This window comes from Mixophyes fleayi, chromosome 8 (genome assembly GCF_038048845.1).
Source record: "Mixophyes fleayi isolate aMixFle1 chromosome 8, aMixFle1.hap1, whole genome shotgun sequence".
NCBI classification, from domain to species: domain Eukaryota; kingdom Metazoa; phylum Chordata; class Amphibia; order Anura; family Limnodynastidae; genus Mixophyes; species Mixophyes fleayi.
In genome coordinates this window covers 44,224,363-44,234,289 of record NC_134409.1, presented here as the reverse complement: position 1 = coordinate 44,234,289, position 9,927 = coordinate 44,224,363, and the positions used below count along the sequence as shown (strand labels likewise).

At 40.8% G+C, this 9,927-nt stretch overlaps 1 long non-coding RNA gene across 1 annotated transcript; it reads right to left on the bottom strand.

Annotated features, from left to right (window-relative positions):
• Positions 1 to 2,222: 2,222 nt before the first annotated feature.
• Positions 2,223 to 9,321, bottom strand: LOC142100063 (uncharacterized). The gene is made up of 3 exons (XR_012678681.1): positions 9,129 to 9,321; positions 7,811 to 7,911; positions 2,223 to 2,568 (listed from the first exon to the last, which is right to left on the bottom strand). It is a non-coding gene; the product is annotated as an uncharacterized LOC142100063 (long non-coding RNA).
• Between the last annotated feature and the right edge of the window lie 606 nt (positions 9,322 to 9,927).

The following is a 9,927-nucleotide window of genomic DNA, read 5'->3' as shown; positions in this document are numbered from 1 at the left end:
CTGTCTCGTCCCATTGGAGAGGGAAAGAGGGTCGGAAAGAGACCCATTAACCAGAACCCTAGCTGAGGGAGAGTTATAGAGGGCAGATACTCCAGTCAGAAATTCAGCCGTGAAGCCGTACGCCTTCAAAGCTAGGGTCATAAAAGTCCCAAGAAATCCGATCGAACGCCTTCTCGGCATCCAATGAGAGCATCATGGCCGGGAGGCGCCTTTGATTAATGATCTGAATAAGGTCGATCGCGCGGCGAGTATTATCCCTCGCCTGGCGACCCGGGATGAAACCCACTTGATGATAATGGATTAGACCCGGGAGGACTCCATTCAGACGGGTAGCCAGGATCTTTGCATATAGCTTAATGTCGACATTGAGAAGGGAGATGGGACGGTAGCTTGCACAGTCGCTAGGGTCTTTTCCCTCCTTATGTATAACTACAATACGCGCCTCTAACATTGATTTTGGAAAGGGTTCACCATGTAAGACAGCATTGAACAGGGAGCGGAGGTGGGGATCCAAGGTCTGGGAAAATCTTTTATAGTAGGCTGCGGAGAAGCCATCCGGCCCTAGGGGCCTTGGAGGTCTTTTGGGCCTTGATAACTGCCAGTATCTCCTCCGATGTAATCTCCTCATTTAATTGTTGGACTAGGCTGTTGGAAAGGGTAGGGAGGTTTGCTTGCCTCAAGAAAGCTGCTATTGTGTCCGCAGGAGGGGCACTCCCGGGATCTAGAGCATCTAAGTTGTACAGTGCAGAATAAAATTTCTGAAACTCTCGCCCTATTTGATCGGGACGGTAAATAGGTAGGCCGGAAGGCGACTTCAGGGCCATGGTGTTGTTTTGAGATCTTTGGGCCCTCAGATGGGAAGCTAGTATTCTGTCGGCTTTATCTCCCTTTTCGTAGAATGTCTGCCTTAGCCGTTTCAAGGCCGAGGCAGTGGATTCAAAGAGGAGGTTCAAATCGGATCTCACCTTTAGAAGTTTGGTCAGTACCTCTTCATTAGGGGAGAGTTTGTGCTGTCTCTCCAAAGTCTGAAGTTAATTAGTTAGAGACGGACGTTTAGAGGTGGCCAGCTTCTTACGGCGCGAGGCCATACTAATGAGATGGCCTCGCACCACTGCCTTATGAGCTTCCCAGAGGGTCATAGGGGAAGTATCAGGGAGGTCGTGCATGTCCTTTTTTTGATTCAACATAAGGGTGGGTGGGAGGGCCCAAGGACAATTCCATCTTGCACCACTTTTCCTTTCAGTTACCGCTGTTTGCCAATGTTACCTACATGTGCTATATACTGTTGTGTGCTTAGCAAAAATCTTACACACCGATTGATGATGCAGATGACTCAGCACAATATTTTGACATCTGGTCTTGTCTACTGTAAAAGAAATGACCAGAATTAGTGACACCTCTGCTGTAACTCTACCTGATCCTACTATCAACTATCAACATCCAAAGAATGGTGGATGATTATTTTTAATTATTTTGAACGGTATAAAGATAACAGATTTATTAACAAAGAACAATGTTGCTTGCAGAAGTCATGTAAGCATGGATGTCTAAATAAACGTGTATATGTATTACCTTCCACTTTGCTGATGTTTCATCAGTATTGCACAAAGTGTTTGCAATCTGCACTTTATATCAAAGGTACATAACTATATTATTTTGTGGGAATTGGGACCGATTCGAAGCTCAGTGATGAACTTGCATTTTGCTGGGAATTACAGTGGCTATTTTTAGTGCATTGTCTGGCACCCTGGATTGCTCTGGGTCTGATAAAAGTACGCATCCCGGGGTGGTCAGTGCTCCTTGCTATGTATTAGCTGTAGAATTACCACAGTTATCCAAGAAATTGGTGGAGCGATCAAATGAACCATAACTGGTTTCATGATCCAAGGACAATTCCATCTTGCACCATTTTTTTTTCCAAGATGTGCTAGGAACTGCCGTGTTTGAGTCATTGCTCTGTCGCTTACCATCCAGCCAGGTCCCTGCAGTATTTGTCTGAAAGTGTATGAAAATAATATTGTGACCTGTGAGGTGGTCAAAATTGACTGCAAATGACTTGAAATTAGTGTTATTGAGGTTAATAATAATGTAGGAACAAAAAAAAGAGCAAAATTATGTGATTTTAGCATATTTTAGCAATTTTTCAAAAAAATCCAAAACACGAGGGTGGTTTTGTCAAAAGCAAAACACGAAGTTAATCCAAAACCAGAACACGGGGTCAGTGAACATCTCTAACAATAATACATGAATCTAACAAACATCCTTGTGGCCTGCCAATGTAGAGTCATGAACAAATTGCAGTAATTTTAATTGTGCTGCTGCAGGAACATACAAGCAATGTTAGTAGTTCAATATGTTATCTCGATAGGTTAAGTGTAAATCTGAATGGGTATTTAAAAGGAATAAATCTGTTCTGCAAGCTTCTTTGATGTTAGACAACAGCTCACAGTGGCGATACATCACAAGAAATTTGACTTAGAGAGGATTGTTTCTTCTGGCTCAATCGGGGGCGAGTCTTCCATAAATGCTCTAAGTAGAGCATCAGCTTTCCCATTCCAGAATCTGGGTCTATAAGAGATAACAAAGTTAAAATGAGTTAGGAAAAAACACCATATGGCTTGTTGAGGAGAAAGTCTCTTTGTGGATCGAACAAACTCTATATTCTGGTAGTCAGTAAGCACAGTGATTTGATATGCAGCAATTTTAAGCAAATGTTTTCATTCAGCAAATGCAGCCACAATAGCTAATAGTTTATTCCCTATATCGTAATTCCTTTCTGAAGCAGTCATTTGACAAGAGAAAAAAAGCACATGGATGCAATAGCATCTTCTCTCCTATTCTCTATGATAACATTACCCCTACTGTAGAATCCAAAACATATGTCTCGAGGATTAAAGGAAGTTCTGGGTTGGGATATCTTAATATGGGATCTGTAGTAACTCTGTTTTAAGCAAAGAGAAAGCCCTTTTAGATTTATAGAAAACCAACAGAAAGATGATCCTTTCTTGGTTAGTTGAGTGATTGGTGTCACAATTTTGTCTTTAATGAAACATCTATAGGAGTTGGCAAATCCTATGAATCTTTTTACCTCTAACATTTCTTGGAGTTGGTCAATCTACTGACTTTGCTAGGGTCCATTCTAAAACCATGAGGTGACATGATAAAGCCCGAGAACTGAAACTGTGTTTGGTAGAATTCACAATTTTCCAACTTATTGTACAAACGGTGTTTGCAAAGATGTTCCAGTACAGTTCAAACTTGTTGTTGATGTTCTTCCTGGGAATTTGACAAAATTAGTATGTTATCAAGATAGATGACAACAAATTAGTCAATTAAATTAAAAATCATTCATGAAATGTTGCAATGAAGCAGGGGCATTGTACAGTCCAAAGAGCATCACCAAAGGTTCAAAATGTCCATATTTACTTTAAAGGCAGTCTTCCATTCATCACCCGATCGTATGCAAATTAAAATTATACACTCTTCATAGATCTGATTTGGTGAAAGTTTTTGGTGATCGAAGCTTCTCCAGTAATTCTATAATAAGTGGAAGTGGTTAACGGTCTTGATTGTAATTTTAATACTCCACATAATATTTGAGGACCTTTAACTCAGGTTTGGCTAATGGATAAATGCATCTAAAGGATATGGCAGCCCTAGGTAACAAATCCACCGGGCAATCATAGAATGCAATCATCAGCATTCTTCTTATTACAGACATCAGAAAAGTATTTATATTGTAGAAGGAACTAGTCCAATACCAAGGGAGGGGTATTATATAATCGCTCACCTCTTCAAGAGAGGGTTTAGATTTAGTCTTGTGAGCAAGAGTTTCTTGTGAAAATTAAAGCATCTTTGATTCCCAGTTAATGGATGGATTATTTGCAGCCAACCAATGAATTCCCAAAACAATTTGCAGCTGAGGAAAATAGATCAGAGAGAAAGTCTCAATTCTCAAGCCGCACTATCACCCTCATACTATGGGTGTATAAAGAAGGTCATTTAGGACCGGGACACTGGGCAAAAATACCTACGGGACTTACAGCCCCCACACTTCGTGTACAACCCTAGAAGACTTCACTTTCTCATTAAGGAACACCACAATGATACCCCTACTGATGGAAACTGATTCCATCTGTTATTAACAGACATAGGGAAGACTGTTAGGGATTGCTTCCTTTTTCCTGTTTTCTACATTTGTTTTATGAATGGGACTTTGATTATTCATTCCAATCTTCATTATTTGTTGAGACACTGGAACTTTGTCTTTTGGATTACATTACCCAAAAAGGTTTGGACTAGATCAGGGGTGGGCAAACCTGTCCTCAAGGGCCATATCCAGTTCATGTTTTTAGGATTTCTGTCTGTAGAAACAGGTGGGATAATTACTGACCCAGCCAAATAGATTAACTCAGCTGTACATGATTAAAGAAATCCTAAAAACATGAACTGGATATGGCCCTTGAGGACAGGTTTGCCCACCCCTGGACTAGATTTATACTTTTTGGTTCTGGATCTGGAGTTATGGGACTCTTGCTCCGACATACCTAAATAACCAATATATTAAATCACTCATTACACTTAGGCGTTTGGACTCTAATCATATTTGTGGCCTTGAGCCTGAAGCTTGATTTTTACTTTGAATATTCCACTAATGAGCTGATATTTTACTTAATTTATTACCTGCTGTTATATGTATACTCTTTTGAAGTTTTATCATATATATTGGTCTGGACCGTGATTCATTTATGTATGCCCTTAAGGGATATGTAATCACTTGAATAAAACATGTATTTTACTTTTTTCCCTTCAAAATCACTTGCCATCCCTACCACCTACAATTGCGCTGAGAAAACAAATTATGTTTACTAAATTCACTCTATAAGGGAGGAACCCACCTCTACTCATTTTTTCCCCACAAAGGCAGAATTGCATATATTTACATTTCAAAAGGAAGTGTGCATTCTTCCCATGATTTGTATGATTAAATGCTGAGGCATATAGGAAGTCACAGACTCTTGCTATGAAGACTCTGCCTCTGCTAAGGTGGCCCAATATCTTCTGAGGTCTTCTGGGACAATTTGAGACATAATGTCCTGGTTTGTCACAATAAAGACACAAGTTCTCTTGATGCAGTTGCTCCTTTCTCTCATTGAGATTATGTTTGTGAAGTGTGTCTACTTGCATGGTTTCAGACTCAAATTCCTTAGTGGATTTGACTTCAGAATTCCCATAATAGTTTGAAGTTATGGGTTAGAATAACAGGGTTACATCCAGCTTGAGGCTCATTCTTCTTGTCGCCTCTCAATCAATCAAGCATCAGTGCATTATTTTCCTTTGCTGATGATGTTTTCACACAGAGTTTCATGCTGACATCACCTTAGACAGTGTTGCTCATAAAACCATTGCAGGTTATCTTGGTCACTGAAGTTTATGCCCATGCACCCCTAAAATCACCTATCATTCAAAATCACTGAGCTCTAGTCTTGCAGCCAAGTGAGCCGTGATTATAAGCACTCAATATATCTGTATATAACAGACCATGCTGGGATGTTATTTGCTTAATCAATGCATGAGTGGGGCCATTTCTTTCAATCTGACTGATGTCTCTCATTTACCCAGATGTTTACATTTTGTTTTCCACTGAGTGTATATGGTAAAAGGTATCTTGTCACCTTGTAGTTATAAATAGAGATGAGTGGTTCAGATTCTGAGAAATCTGAGAGATCCGAAGCTCAGAATTGCACCAATAAGGACTTGGTTCCTCGTGACAAATTTGGATCTGAAATCGAGGGAAAACACCATTTCAGATCTCACAAGTTTTGGATCGATATCTTCTATATATAGTCCTCCCCTCTCATCTGCCATTTTACAAGTGATAACGTGTGTGGGAGGTTGGTTCTAATTCTGTGCTAAGAAAATTGCGTGTAGCGTGTTGGACAGGGTGAAAGAGGTAATTTATAGAGATGCTCAGTCTCGGTTCCTCGGAAACCGAGCACACTCGAGCTTAGGGGATCAGAGTACCGAGCCGAGTCGGTTCGGTACTTTCACCCTTTTTTGGATTCCAAAACAAGGCAAAACGTCATCATGACGTTGTCGGATCTTGGGAGTTTTGGAATCTATAAACACCGCCCTCCACGGCGATCTAGCGCCATTTGAGAGGGGGATACAGAAGGGGTAGGATAGAGTGTAGAGCAGTTGGGCAGGCAAACTTACAGAATTTAAAGAGGAGGGCGGTAGCAGTGTTAAAGAAAGCTCCATTGCTAATTGTCATTGCTGAAATACAAATATACTAGTCCTTGCAGGCTTTTTATTTCTGAATTTGCACCAAAAAGTGTAGGGTGTTATCAAAATGGATTCACAGCAGTACACAGAAGAGCAGGAGCACCAAGCAGCTGCTGCCACCAGTCCTGATGATAGTAAACCCTGTACATCATCTGGTAAAGCCTATATAAAGCACATAGTGTTTTTAAGTCCAGCAAGCAAAAATGTAAAAAACCCCTTTTACCTTGGTCAAGAAAAATACACCTGTAATAAAGGCATAGTTAAGTGCCCAAAAAAAATAAAATTGCCAACATGCCATTCTACACACACAATGGCAAAGAATCAGGCCTTCGCCTTTCTCTATGAGTGCTAGTTCTGCAACTGTCATTGGGGCATCTTCCTGTAAGGTCAGTCATGATGATGCAAGACCTTGTCATTCTGACTCAAAAAAGGTGTTCTATAGGTAACACAAAAAGGAGAGCTGCGCTGCTAATTCTCATTGCTGAAATGCAAACACTAGTCCTTGCAGGCTTTTCTTATGAATTTGCAGGCAAATTCAGAAGTGTTATGAAGGTAACAGAAAAAGTGGAGTGTTACATTGCTAAGAGTCATTGCTGAAATCCAAATAGAAGGGCTAGCAGGAATGTCTTCTGAATTTGCAGGCAAATTCTACTGCATTATATAGGTAACAGAGGAGTGCTCCATTGCCAAGAGTAATTGCTGAAATACAAATAGGAGGGCTAGCAGGCTTGTCTTCTGAATTTGCAGGCAAATTCTACTGCGTTATATAGGTAACAGACAAAGAGGAGTGCTCCATTGCTAAGAGTCATTGCTGAAATAGAAATTATAGGGCTGGCTGGCTTGGTCTAAATCTGCAGTTACATTTTACTGTACCATAGCTCACTCAGAAACAGGAGAGTTGGCAGGGTTCAGTGTTAAAACAGAAATTGTAATAATGTCAGTGTTCTTCAAAGTCCCCAGTGACATTGTATTGTGCCATAGCTCATACAGAAACAGGAGGGATGACATTGTTGCTGTCACTCTCCAGTCTCAGTCATGATGATACTAATCCTTCTATCCCATGTGCTAAAGCCTATGTTCATGTGCATAGTGGTTTTAAGTCAGGGAAACAAAAATGTAAACAGCTTGTACCTTTTTAAAAAAAAACAAAAAAAAAAACCTCTCTAAAAAAGGTGACTTTAGAAAAACATAAAATTGCCAAGATACCATTCTACCCAAAATATTACCAGGCATACCAGCATCAGGTAGCTCCCTTCTCTTAGCTAGATTTCAGCATCTGCAATCTACACTGTCATCATATTCACCCTCATCATTGTGTACATCTTCCTCAAACAATACTAATTCATCCCCGCTGGAATCCACCATCACAGAAGTCTGTGTACTTTGATGTAATTGCCGATAATGGCCTTCCTCATGGAATTTGTAGTTCATTTTATGTTGAATACTTACAGAATGTGCAGATTGACATTGACATTTACCTCCTGATCTTGATGCAAGGATTAAGAGAAACGTGTTAGAAACTTACCTGTCCACACTCCTGTGCTGCTGACTCCTCTGCCTCTGTGTACAGGTCAGCACTTCCTGGTTTGGCAGTCACATGATCCTGACTGGGAGGCAGCATACAATCTGTAGAGCATATAAAGCTCACTTTGACACTGCAGCTGTGTCAGAGCAACAGGTTACTACCAGGCATCTGGTTCTCCCCATCTTCTTTTCTGGTGTATTCTGATGATTTCCTGTTTAAAACCTTTTGGCTTGTTGACGACTGCTTATAGATATCCTCCACTCTCTATGCTCCAGACTCTATCAGACTCAGCTATTTATACTGACTACTCTGTTTGTGCTTCAGTGTTTCTAACCTGGCTATCCATACTGACTACTCCTCTGTCTGTGCTCCAGTGTATCCAACCCAGCAACTGTCCTGTGTGCAGTGTTTCTTCAGTGTATCCGACCCGGTGTTCCACTGATTACGGCTTAGGATCCTTCTGTGTGTGCTGTAACACTTCAGCTAACTAAATCCTGCTTTACCTGACTGTACTGCTCTACCGCTACAGTGTTTGCACTCCCTGGTCCAGCCTTGGTCATTTACCAACCGTCTATCACCAATCAGTGGGCTAACCTAAGGGCCGGGACCTGCGGAAGCAAAATCCATCCCGACTTGCGGCGGTTTTTGGTGAAGACCGGGGGTTCGTTAGAAGGCCAGCGCTAACACTGACTGATAGAAATCTCCTGAGAGGTGTAACAAAACGTTTCTGATGAATATGGTTATTATCCAAGAAGATGAAAATAGCCAACATTCCATACACCACCCGCAGTGGCAAGAACAGGCTCAAACATGGCCACTTTTTGCAGGTAGGATGCCTGCTACTGCTGGTAAACGTACTAGAACGCCCATTGCAAAACAGAGTGCCCAACATGCTCATGCATCTTCCTTAACTTCCCATGTACCACCTTCTCAATCAGAGTGTTACTTCCAAAACAGCCACATCAATGCATGAAAAAAAGTCTGAAGAACAACTTGGCCACTCACAAACACCTGAGGAGAGTTTACCACTGTTTGCAGGAATGTTCTATATTTTTAAGTTTTTCATTTTGCACACAGATTATTAATTATGACATTATTAGGATTAAATGTAATGTGATGTGATTTATATATGCCTTAGATTTGATATTTTTTTAATTAATTAAATGTGATTTTTCTGTTATGTTTGTTTTTTGTCAATATGCTTTATGGAATTTGTAAGATGCTTTAAATAGAGCTGCATGCTTGTAGTTTTTTGTATATTTGTCCCGACTTCTCCTTTGGTTCCTGATTCTGGTTTAAAGTGATTATTGGTACTCACCCGGCTTCCTGACCATTCTCCTGCTTCTGATTTGGCTATATCTGTTTCTCTGGTTCTGAACTGGCTTGCTGACTACTCTTTCATCCTGCATCCTGGTGGACGTCACCGCTGCAATTGTTAGCTCGCCAGCTGACTAATACCGAGGGCCGCGACCTGCACGTCCCTTGCAGCAAAGTCCATACCTCATTGTGGGGGTTCCTGGTGAAAACCAGGGGCGTGTTAGACTCTGCGCCTCAGTACTCAGTAGCGCCAACTGCTGGCAGGTATCACCAACTCCACCTAGTGATTCTGCCATCCACCTAGTGATTTTGACAGCCACTATATTTCATAGGAATTGTAGCTTTTATTAAACTGCCATGTATATGTGACCCTACTCTATCACTTTGGCCAAAGTTGTTGAAAATTTGGACTATTGTGAAGAGATTAGAAAATACACTGTAAATTAATGTTAATGCTATAAATAGTAATGTAGGAACAACAAGAGCTCAAAATCACATGATGTTACCTATTGTTCACAATTTTTAATTAAATCCAGATCCAAAACCCAACACATGAGGATTTTTGGCCAAAACCAAAATACGAAGATGGTTTTTGAACCAAAACCAAAACACAGGGTTCTGCGCCCATCTCTAGTTGTAAGTGATACTACTTTTTTTTTTACTCATCTTGGCATCTTGGGCAGCATTCCAAGAACCTGTAGCCACCCAGCCCATCAGTTTAAGGTAATAGAGTAGTCAGCTCTCAAATCACAGTATATTTGGGTGTCTTGTGGATTGGCCAATTAGATGTACCCAGGGGT